Source organism: Eptesicus fuscus, chromosome 22 (genome assembly GCF_027574615.1).
Source record: "Eptesicus fuscus isolate TK198812 chromosome 22, DD_ASM_mEF_20220401, whole genome shotgun sequence".
NCBI classification, from domain to species: Eukaryota; Metazoa; Chordata; class Mammalia; order Chiroptera; family Vespertilionidae; genus Eptesicus; species Eptesicus fuscus.
In genome coordinates, this window is record NC_072494.1 from 44,577,160 (window position 1) to 44,589,937 (window position 12,778).

A 12,778-nucleotide genomic window follows, 5' to 3' on the forward strand; every position below is an offset into this window, starting at 1 on the left:
GCACGTAACCTGGGCAAGCGCCCTGACTGGGCATCAAACTGTGACCTCCTGGCTCATAGGTTGATGCTCAACCACCAAGTCACACCATGGAAAATGATTCGAGAAGAGCCCGAGCTGGTTCGGCTCAGTGGACAGAGTGTCAGCCTGTGGACTGAAGGGGCCCAAGTTTGATTCTGGTCGAGGGCATGTACCTCGGTTGCAGCTTCCTCCCTGGCCCAGGCCCTGGTCAGGGTGTGTGCAGAAGGCAACCAATTGATGTGTTTCTCTCACATTGATGTTTCTGTCTTTCCCTCTCTCTTCTACTCTCTCTAAAATCAATGGAAAAATATCCTCGGGTGAGGATTAAAAAAAATGATTTGAGAAGGTATCTGAGGCCTAGGATAAAGGTGTTTTCTTTCAATGGGGACTTGGATATCCTTCTGTCGGTTCTTAGGGCCATCACTGATCAATCAGGCAGTACTTTAAACTCAATTCAGCATCTGACATAACAGAGCGACATGAATTTGGGCAAGTCTAACCGGGTGAGGTATGGCTCCTCTCTCTGTACGATGCCACGCGTGTCCGTGGGTAAGTCGGGGAGCAGGCTCTGGTGGTCTCTCTTTGTGAAAGGAAAACTCCTGTTGGATTTCTTCCCATGGGCACTGATGCTGTCCCCTCAGTCATGAGGCCTACAAGTCATCCCTCACACCTGCCAAATGCTCTTAGGGAATGCCATTACAAGCACAGTTTTCACAATTCTTGCTTTTTCTTTAACCTGGTAATTATTTAATTTCTTCTTAGCTCTTTGATGCCTTTAAGAAAATTAACTTTTTGCAGCATTTTTAGATGTTTTTGTTTATAGAGTTGGTGCAAAGCCTACACAACCATATTTCTTACAGAAGTGGTTGAAGTTTGCTAAAAGGCGTAACAAACACAACAGTTTACAAACCTTTTATTCCTGAACAGGTTCACAGAACTCAAAAGGCCGGAAGGAACCTAGGCTTCCCCATGTTCTGATCTCTCCTACCACAAGAGTGTTTCTGAGCATCACCAGTGTAACCCACTTGCTCTGAGGCAGTTCTCAGAACTTCCTGAAAACTGCCCAAGGAAAACTGTACCAGCAACAAGGGAAGCATCGCGTGTTGAGGTCTAAGTTAAGAGGCAAAGCCCTCAAGCCCCACCTCCCACCATCCTCAGTGAGTGCCGCCCACATGCCACTGGTCACTGCCAGCTGCCTCCAAACCCTTCACTGGGTACTGGACTCTGGCTTGAATGATTCTGGCACTCCAGGCACTTTTCCAAACAAAAAGAAGTGTTTATTTACAACCCTAAAATGAAATCATAAATATCATTAGCTGAATTCAACAGAACGTCAGTGTAACTCTCCCAACAAAATCCCGCATGCAGCAAACTCTGTGCTCCCCTCAGGAGCATTTGTGGTGGACGATGGAGGGGCCCGACTCATCGTACTCCTGTCTGCCGATCCATATCTGCTCCAAGGTGGGCAGCAAGGCCTGGAAGGCACCGCCCACCCACACCGAGTACTGGCGCTCCGGCGGGGCGATTATCTTCATTGTCATTGTGTTGGGGGCCAGGGCCGTGATCTCCTTCTGCATCCTGTCCGCGCACTCCATATAACTGCCTGCCACGAGGACGGCGGCCTCCAACGCCCTGGCTGCATGAGTAGAGGAGGCCTGCACCTGCCAGCCTGCCAGGGTAAAGGCCCCGGGCCCCATACTGGCTGCCTCGTTGTGGGGGGGGGGATGACTTGTAGGCATCATGACTGAGGGGACAGCAGCAGTGCCCACGGGGGGCTACGCTGTACTGAAGGTCTCATTCATGGCGGCCTGTGGCGTATGTCATGCGTCAATTAAGACGGTGTCTCTAGAGCACGTTGCATCTTGCGTGACTCAGCACCTCGCTGTACGGACTAGCTGCCTTAACAATGGCGGCCTGTGCCATACCACCTGCCACAGCCCAGGCTCCATATAACTGCCTGCCAAGAGGAGGGCGACCTCACCTATCTTGGGGAACCCAGGTTTCTTCTCCATGGAGGGCCCAGCTCACGCCATGTGCGAGAGACAGATCCATGGTACCAGCCACCACGAGGCTTCAACCTCAGCATGAACTGAAAACTCAGGCAACAGCTGTGGGCAATTGGATTGTGAGAAGTGGGTTCCTCTTGGCCAAAATGGCAAGAAGGGCCAATATAGAATGCTCAAGTGCCTCCCCACAGGGCCTTCCAGACAGTGGAAGGGGTTAAATTCTTTCATGTCCTTTTAAATTGCTGCCAAACATTCAAAGAATTAGTTTGTAAGTTTGTTTGGGATAATTGTACAACATTCTGTTGTAAAATATCAAAAATTATAATGACATTGTAGAATAATATCATGTAAGGATATTCTTTGCTCTAAGCCATGGCAATTCAATTTTAAACTGGCTGTCAATTTCTTTTTGTATAGACAAGGTCTTAGTTACATTTTCTGCACCTCTCCCTGGAGCAAGTAGTGATAGTCCCCTACTTTCTTGCCCCACCCATGTTCCTCCTGGATTCTACATTAGTCGGGGAATCAGCCCACATAAGGGTTCTTACCCATGAAGGGTCAGGAGCATAATTCTGAAATACTTCCACATTTGCCCCAGGTAATATTACCGTACAGGTGATTATTGCTAGCATGGCAAGAAAGACATTCTCAGGCGTCAGGCGTCTGTACCGTCTTCTTTTCCATGCCCCAGGAGACCTCTGGGCTGTTTGTTGTCCGGCTCATTCTCCTCCCGCTCCTCATCTTCAGTGGACTGCTTGGAGTCACTTCTGTGACTGAGGTAGTTGATTGTCTGCACCTGCATGGTGTAACTCCAGGTGCATGGTCCTCATTAGTCTGGCTAGTTTCTCTCTTGGATCCCTGTTGCAGTTTAATATTTCTAGCAGGAATCCACACTGGTTTGGAAAAATTCTCTGGGAATATACAAGCATACCCTCTGCCAAAGGTTAATAATGGACCAGGTCCCTTCCATAAACCAGATTCGGGATCCTTCCATTTAACTAGACCATTTTCTTTTGTTTTATTCTGACACCAATGTAGTTCCATAGGTGTCCTTCCTTCAGCATCACAAGTGCAAAAATTTAAAGTAATTAAGGCTTGGTGCAGCCTACCCGCAGGTGATTTCTCCATCATCCCCACTTTTTGTTTTTCAAGTTGGAATTTTAGCCACTGATGCTGTTGTTCAATAATGGCCTGTCCTTGGGAATTATATGGTATTCCTGTAATATGCTGAATTTTCCACCTTTTACAAAATTCCTGGAATTGACAGCTTGTGTAAGCAGGCCCATTATCAGTTTTAATAATTTTTGGAACTCCCATGACGGCAAAAGCAGCTAGGCAATGATTAGTAACCTGTTTTGCTGTTTCTCCTGTAGATGCAGTAGCCCATAGGACTTTTGAAAAGGTATCTACAGAGACATGTAATGCCCCAAGGCGTCCAAAGGAATTCTAATGCATTACATCCATTTGCCAGATATGATCTCTCAGCAAACCTCTAGGGTTGACTCCTGTGTTAGGCCCTTGAGGTAGATGTAACATGCAAGTTGGACATTCCTTAATAATCTGTTTTGCCTGTTGTCGAGTGATTGAGAATTGTTTAGACAGCATTTTGGCAGGCTGATGTAAAAGCTGACGAGATTCTAAGGCTTCTTTTAATAAAGCAACCAATTGATCAGCCTGTGCATTTCCTTTTGTTAAAGGACCAGGTAAGACACTATGAGCCCTAATGTGAGTGATATAAAAAGGATATTGTCTCTGTTGTACAATCTGCTGAACTTGTTTTAATAGTGAAAATAAACTTTGGTCACTAAGCCATTTCAACCGGGCAGTTTCAATTCTATTCACTAAGTTTGCAGCATAAAAGGAATCAGAGACGATATTAAGAGGCTCTTGTAAATCCTGCAATGCAGCTTTAATAGCTTCTAGTTCAATTCTTTTTTTTTTTTTTTAGTTCAATTCTTTGTACAGAAGTATGACTGGTCAGTATGACTCAGTATGAATTTATTGTATGATAGGCAGCTTTCCCATTTGATGATCCATCAGTAAAAACAGTTAAAGCTCCAGGAATAGGTTCCTGCCTAGTATTTTTTGGTATAATGATGGAGGTATTATATAAAAATTGTAGTAATTTATCTTTTAATAGGTGACAGCTAAGTTCCCCTGAATATCCACTTTACCCAATTTGCCAATTTATATCAGTCTGAAATAACATTTCTAATTGCTTCCCAGTGAGGAGGAGGTAGATACACTGGGGTTCTTCCCCTCTAAGCTGTTTACAATGTTTTCTAATTTGAAATAATAATTGGGCCAATAGTTCTACATATGTAACTGCAGTTTTAGAGGATTGATGCCCTAGGTGGACCCATTCAATAATGGCAGGAGAATTTTTATTTTGAAAGATGACTCCAGTGGGACTATTTGCAGTAGGGTTAATTTGTCCCAATAAAGGTAATTCGGGCTGGGCGCGTGCTACTTGGGCTGAGGAAATTGCCTGCTCAACCCTTAGCAACTCATTCCTAGCTTCATCTGTTAACCCTTTGTACTCGCTTTTTTCTCGAGCTGCTACCAATGCTAACCGTGTCGAGTCACACTCGACATCCAAGTGCAAAAGGTTAAAGTTCGAGGAGAGGAAAGATTAGAGTCACCTCTAAGTAAGCTAAATAAATTTGTCATTTCTCCTGTCGAGATCTTCAGATAAGGTCTTAACCAGTTAATGTTCCCTAATAATTTCTGAAAGTCATTTAATGTTTTAAGACAATCTTTTCTTATCTCCGCCTTCTGAGGCCTAACACATTGGTTTTCAATTATGGTTCCCAAATATTGGAAAGGTGTTTCTTTCTGTACCTTTTCTGGAGCAATTCTTAAGCCCCATTTAGGGAGCTCCTCTTCTAATTGGGAAAACATGGCCAAAGTCTGCTCTTCCCGGGGGCTTGCTAAGAGCAAGTCATCCATGTAATGAATAATGTAACATTGGGAGTATTTGTCCCTTAAAGGCTGAACAGCTTGAGCCACATATTTTTGACACAAAGTAGGGCTATTGGCCATTCCTTGAGGTAAAACCTTCCATTGATATCTTTTCATAGGCTCTATATTATTAATAGATGGCACTGAAAATGCAAATTTCTGTTTATCTTGAGGTGCCAAGGGAATGGTGAAAAAACAATCCTTAAGATCTACTACTATGAGAGACCAATTTAAAGGGATTTGTGAAGGCACTGGGAGTCCAGGTTGTAAAGTTCCCATGGTATGCATAGTAACATTAACTGCTCTAAGATCATGTAACAATCGCCATTTTCCTGTCGCCTTTTTAGGGATTGTAAATATAGGCGTATTCCAAGGACTATTGGAAGGTTCTATGTGGCCAGCCTCTATTTGTTCTTGTATTAATTCATGAATATGACTTAATTTCTCCTTGGTTAATGGCCAGTGATCCACCCATACAGGTCTACATCTTTCCATTGTATAGGATCAGCATGAGGGTGAGGAAACTGAGCAGTGACCGCTCGTAAAAAGGTTGATATCCTGCCAAAACCGGTTTGGCTCAGTGGGTAGAGCGTCGGCCTGCGGACTCAAGGGTCCCAGGTTCGATTCCGGTCAAGGGCATGTACCTTGGTTGCGGGCACATCCCCAGCAGGGGGTGTGCAAGAGGCAGCTGATCGATGTTTCTCTCTCATCGATGTTTCTAACTCTCTATCCCTCTCTCTTCCTCTCTGTAAAAAAAAAAAAAAAAAAGAAAAAAAAAAAGGTTGATATCCTACCTGAGTTATTAACTGCTTTCCTTTGCCAGTAACAATACATGCCTGTAAACCTTCTAAAACATTTAAAGTATATTTATTAATTTTTATTTGATAAGGCTTTCCATGCAATTTCAAGTATATTAGATCTGTTTAAAAAAGATTTCCTTTAAGAAGAGAGAATAAATTTCTTGTATTACTCCGGGCCCTTGGAGCTTTCCAAGAATCATCTCTGTTAAGACTTTGAAATTTTAACATGGAAAAAAAAATCAAAGAAATATCTATATATGATTTAAATATTATAATACTTTTTATAATTATCTTAATATATCAATTAGATTTTAAACTGGTTTTTGCATAGAAAAATTTTGGTTGAGATCACAGAATTAATCCTCTTTTTTAATTAGACCAATAATAAACAACTTATTTTGAATTCCTAATTATTAGAGAAAACACAACAATTTATTTTCTCAAAAATAAGTTCCTATACTTTTGACATTTAATTACCACAACTATATAATTTCTCCCAATTTAATTTGCATTTTGAACTTTTAAAGCTGGCAAGTCAAATATTTAGCATTTTGTCATTTCAAAATATCTAAACCTTTAACTTTATTATTTATATAATTAAGCAAACTTCCATAAAAGAAATGTTTTGCTGCCAAAGGAGTTTGGAGGAAGTCTGTAGCCATTCAAATGTAAATTGTCACATTCCTTAGCATACTGGGAGAGAGGGCTTCTATATTGGATCTCCACATGTCTCCCTTCCCCCACATCCTACTTGCTTTGGGGGAAGCTTCAGCAACAGATCTGGCTGAATTTCTTTTCATGCTTAAAAGATAGGTAGATCTTAAATTTTTTCTTTCTTTTTTGCTTTCCAAAGTAATAACTAACACCCAATTTGGCCAAGATTTCCCTGTGAGTTCTTTTATAATTTTTAAACACAGCATTGAGTAATCTCATTGAGGGAGAGCAGATAGCCTTGCCCTCTCCTACCACCTTCGAATTTCTCTGCACCAGAGGCGGTTTCAGCAGTGGAGTTTCATTTCTTATTACAGATTTTAACTTCCAAATACAAACTAAGATTTTAATTTGAACAAGAAACCACATTCTTTAAGCATGCACACCAAAAGACTATAATAAAATTTACTTTATATTTATAACCTAATCCTTCCCCATTAGCCTGGCTGAAAAAGACGTTCCCGCCCTCTTACAGATCCGGTTTCTGCAGCTGGTCCATGGGCTTTCGAGTGCGGTGAATTTCCCTCACCTTTTTTCGGTGAATATTCCACACCTTTTCTCAGTGTTTTTTTTTTCTCCTTCGATCTAGACGAAAAATATCATCTCCTCCAGAAGCCCCACATTGGGCGCCAGATGTGGGAGCCCCTTCCATGTCCTGCGTGGTTCAGGGTTCCTGTTCAGCGTTCCATGTTCTGGAGAAGGCCACACACAAATGAAAAGAGACTGGAAAAGAGTTAATTTGGGAAAATGGGGGACCAGGCAGGAGTCCACCTCTAGGAGGAGGACTACCACTGCTCTGGCCTTGCTATCCCTTTTATTGAGGCTATGGGAAACACCCATATCCTTTTGGCAGGAAATTCCAATAATAGACAATCAGCAAGAATTTACATATGATTAACAGGTGGAGATTGCTTTAACTACTAATGTCTCAACTAAACAATGAGTGAATAGCTCCAACCATTCAGAGTAATTAAGGTTGGCCAGCCTTCCAGACTCCCTTTTCACATTTCTCTATTACTGACAATGTTTGGTTTCCGGCATCCTTCTGCATCTGGTCTGTGAAGCCTGGGTACATGGTGGTTCTGCCAGATAGCACTGTGTTGGCATAGAGGTCCTTCCTGATGTCCACAGCACACTTCCTGATGGAGTTGAAGGTGGTCTCATGGATGTTGCAGGACTCCATGCTCAGGCAGGAGGGCTGGAAGAGCACCTCTGGACACCGGAACAACTCTTGCTGATGGTGATCACCTGCCTGTAGGGAAGCTTGTAGCTCTTCTCCAGGGAGGAGGAGGATGCAGCCGTGGCCATCTCTTGCTCGAAGTCCAGGGCGATGTAGCACAGCTTCTCCTTGATGTCGTGCACGATCTCCCGCTCGGTCGTGGTGGTGAAGCTGTAGCCCCGCTCCGTGAGGATTTCCATGAGGTAGTCGGTCAGGTCCCAGTCCGCCAGGTCCAGATGCAGGATGGCGTGGGGGAGGGCGCAGCCCTGGTAGATGGGCACCGTGTGCGTGACCCCATCTCCAGAGCCAATGATGATGCCTGTGGTGTGGCCAGAGGCGTACAGGGACAGCACGGCCTGGTTGGCCACGTACATGGCGGGGGTGCTGAAGGTCTCGAACATGATCTGGGTCATCTTCTCACAGTTGGCCTTGGGGTTCAGAGGGGCCTCAGTCAGCAGCACCAGGTGCTCCTTGGGGGCCACGTGTAGCTCGTTGTAGAAGGTGTGATGCCAGATCTCCATGTCGTCCCAGTTGGTGACGATGCCGTGCTCGATGGGGTACTTGAGGGTCAGGATGCCGTGCTTGCTCTGGGCCTCGTTGCCCACGTAGCTGTCCTGCTGCTCCTTGCCCACCATGACGTCCTGGTGCCGGGGGCGCCCGACGATGGACGGGAACACGGCCCGGGCGGCGTCCTCCCCCGCGAAGCCGGCCTTGAACATGCTGGAGCCTTTGTCGATGACCACTGCAGCGACCTCCTCTTCCACGGCGACCTGGGAGGGCGGCGGGGCGCAGAGAGCGAGAGCGAGAGTGAGCGGAGCGGAGAGGAGCGGGGAGCTGGCGGCTTCAGCGACTGAGCCATACTGAGGTATTTTAACAACAGTTGAATTATTCAAAAGTTTTATGTGTGGGTTATTCCTAAAATTCTAAAATCATGTTTGTTCATTACACAAAACCAGCAAAATTTTTATATTGTTAAATTTTATAGTTAAAATGCACAATAGCAAAAATGGTAGATGTTTGCTAAGTGATATAAAAGTAATTTCTTCATCAATTTACCTACGTTAAAAAGTTTCTTAAAGTTACATCCAACAAATATCTACAGATTATTTCCTATGTATTTAGGACTGCTCCATTTGGTGGGAGATTAAAAGACACCATAAGATACTGCCTGTAAGGAGGTTGCAATCTCACATGGGCTAAAATTTATGTACATCAGAGTCACAGAGCATCACGAACAATGTAGGATTAAGAGGCATGATTATCATTAAGAAGGAAAACATGTCTGTCTCTCACCCAGTGGGGCGAACTGAGCCTTCCCTGGAGAAGAAACCCGGGTTCCACAAGATATGTGATCCATGCTGGGGCCCTGCCAGCAGGCGAGGGGATCGCAAGGCAGGTGCTGGGCATGGAGGCCATGGGGGCATAGGCTACCAAGGAGACAAAACTGAACCTCATGTCACCCTGCTTGGCCCCGGAGGATGGCTGGTTAGCCAGAGACGGGTAAGATTCCTCAAGGAAGGAACAACCTAAGACAGGCACAGTCGCAGAGGGGCCATCAGGAGAGAATTTGGGGATCAACAGAGGTGGGGCACAGACCCTCACCCTCCCAACATTGCAAGGGCCTGAATCCTAGCCCCTTCTAAGGGAGGTCTCCTGCCCCAATGGCTGCTTCGTGCTTCCCATGCCCAGCTCAGATCAGGACCCAGGTGACCGACAGAGACTTGGCCGACAGCAGCTGCCCTCTCACTCCAACAAGAATTGTTTGAGTTGTCTTGTACCCATGGTGTGGGGAAGTGTGTTTATGATATCTAAATCCAGCCTACCACCAGGAATGCTCAGGACCTACTCAAGAAGGCAAATAATCCCTTCCACCAATATTTACAGGGTAAAATAAGATTATTGTTAGAGTAATAAATTTGACAGTAAAATAGTAGTCAAGTTTTCAGGCAAATTTAAATTGGCTAGTTGAAACAAGCGAATATTCTAGAAAAATTAATTGTACTGGACAAAAAAGTGTTAACTAAAATTTTTATTGGTACTTCATCTCATGATAAAATTGTGCACCATATAATGAACCTAAAACAGTAATATTATAGTGCAAAAAATTAAAATTTAAAAGCCATCAAGATTACATTATAACATTTTCAAAAGCCTCCTAACATTTAAATCAAAAAAGGAGGGGATAGCAGAAGAATATCATGTAAGGAAAAATATCCTGTAAGTAAATTACATCTAGAAAATTAATACTTTAGAAAATTAATTGTAAGGCTAAAAGCTAAAAGCAAGACACCCATGAAAAACACACAAGGTGACAAAACAAGCCAGAGGAAAATCATTTGGGCAAAAAAATGAAAAAGGATTCCCAGTCAAATTTATAGAAAATATTCCTTTATTAACTTTTGGTCGAGAATATGTTTGTATATTTTCAGAAAACAACTTCGAGACCATGTGGATTCCAGCAACAGAGAGGAATCGACAGGACTACTCCAGCCATGAAGACAGAAGAGAAGCAGTCCAGAGACGGAAGACGCTGATGTGGCCTTCCCATACTAGCAGTTAGCAGCTGTGCATCACTGCAGGTTGCCCAGGACCAAACCAGACAGAGTCGGACCTGCATTACCATCATTTGTCCACCATCCAGAACTGAAATGTCAGTGCTGACATATACACATAAGGAACTGTTGGACATTGAAATTGGGTCTCAAAAGAACTGTTGGCCCAGAAAGAAACTCACTACATACTGATTCATTTGCCTGTCAGCATAACCATTATTGCTTGTCTCATTTTTGGTTCTTATAAGTGTATTTCTAATAGCACATAATCTCACTCATCTAGGGGAAATAATGAACAACATAGACTGATGAACAAGAACAGACCCAGAAACAAGGAGGCATGGATCAGACTGTTGGGCCTCAGAGGGAGGGTAGGGGAGGGTGGGGATAAAGGGGAGAGATCAACCAAAGGACTTGTATGCATACATATGAGCCTAACCAGCGGTTAAGGACAACAGGGGGGTAGGGGCATGTGTGGGGAGGGGTGTGGGATGGGAATGGGGGGATGAGGACAAATATGTGATACCTTAATCAATAAAGAAATTAAAAAAAAAGAATATAAACATAAAAAGTTAAAAAAAAAGAAGGAAAACATGGAAGTTGAGCAGTTTCTAATAAAAGTAAATGTCCCACAGGTAAAAGGAGAAAATGTTAAAAAGCAGATGCTAAAAAAATAAAAAATAAAAATAAAAAGCAGATGCTATTCTAGACTGAGAAATAACACAACTATTTTATAACATTTTTACTTAGCCCCTGTATATCAAAGAATACCTCTTATATTTCATTAGTCATTTTACATAAAATTCAACTCATTGAGCATGAATCTTTATGCAAACAAATATCTAAAAAAATTCATTCCTTCATCAAACAAGTAAAAAGAAATTTAAATGCACTAACACAAACTACTGGGAATATTAATTGTAAAGAATTACATTAAATATTAGGAAATTACTCTATCTCTGAATTGCAGGAAGTAAAAGTAGAAACAGGTTGAAAATAATCCTTTCTTTCCTCACCACTTTTGGCAACCTCTGAATGAAGTTGGAGGACACCACTTTAACCAAGTAATCACAGTAACAGCTGACTTGGGCAAATTGTTAATATACGCCTGCAGGAACGATGCTAAAGACAATTGCTGTATTTCTGTCAACTGTGTAATGTAAGGATACAGCACAGGGAACACAGTCAGTAATCCTATATAACAAAAGGCTAATATGCAAATTGTCCCCTTGACAGGGAGTTTGACCAGGGGGCAGGGCCGGCCGGGGGGGAGGTGTTTACCTATGCTGCCATCTTGGTTTCTTCTCCTATATTGATTTTTTAATAAACAATGTCGACGGTATTATAAGCATCAGTAATGCTAATATAAATATTGCCAAGAAGATTATAAACCATGGTGACCAATGTATAGATAATGTTGATAGTAATATAAACAATAGGATACAATTTAAATAATGCCTATGCTAAAATCAACATTTTGGGACACTTTAAATTCTGACCAATAGAATTTTTAAAGTAGTTTATAATACTTGGCCAAGTTTAATATTTAGATAAATAATTAAACTCAGAATTTTATGGCCACAGCAGTATTTATCTAATGTTTATTTAAGTAGTAATGTGAGTTTTAAATTCAAAATTTTAGATTTCAGTTCTGTGTGGAGCTCATTATTCTTGAATGTAATTGGAAAACACAGCTGCTTCCTTTTTGTACTCTGAGGTGAAAATAAAGGCTTATTTCTATTCACTAGAATATACAGGTTTTAAAAAATGAATATGTATTTGGCCTAATCCAGTTGTTTTCACATTATGTTACTTATCTATAATAATAAAAGCGTAATATGATAATTAGACCAGACAGCCAAACGACCTTCTGGACGTCATTCCGGATGAAGCCATGGCGGCAGGGGCTGAGGCAGAGGCGGTTAGGGGTGATCAAGCAGGCAGGCAAAGAGTTAGGGGCAATCAGGCAGGCAGGTGAGCAGTTAGGGGTGATCAGGCAGGCAGGCGAGTGGTTAGGGGTGATCAGGCAGGCAAAGAGTTAGGGGCAATCAGGCAGGCAGGTGAGCAGTTAGGGGTGATCAGGCAGGCAGGTGAGCAGTTAAGGGTGATCAGGCAGGCAGGTGAGTGGTTAGGGGCAATCAGGTAGGCAGGCGGACATCCCCCAAGGGATCCTGGATTGTGAGAGGGTGCAGGCCGGGCCAAGGGACCTCCCCCCTGCCCCCATCCCCATGCACAAATTTTGTGCACCGGGCCTCTAGTGTGTTAGATATTCTTAAAGGGGAATGGGAGGATGTGGAAATCTCAAGAATATGAACTTCATACTGAAACTGTGTGCTTACATGTCCTGTACTATTTATGGTGTATTTCTTCTCTTAGATCTGAGAATTGGTATTATGTACTGTGTTGGGGCTTCATGAAAGATGCTTAGAGTTTGTGTTAATGGTATCCAAAGAGAGTATGCTTTGTATTTTTTAGTAAAATGCCCTCAGAGTATATATTTTGATGAAAAGT

At 42.9% G+C, this 12,778-nt stretch overlaps 1 pseudogene; it reads right to left on the reverse strand.

The window, feature by feature from the left end:
* Positions 1-1,403: 1,403 nt before the first annotated feature.
* Positions 1,404-8,564, reverse strand: LOC103296537 (actin, cytoplasmic 1-like; annotated as a pseudogene).
* Positions 8,565-12,778: the final 4,214 nt, after the last annotated feature.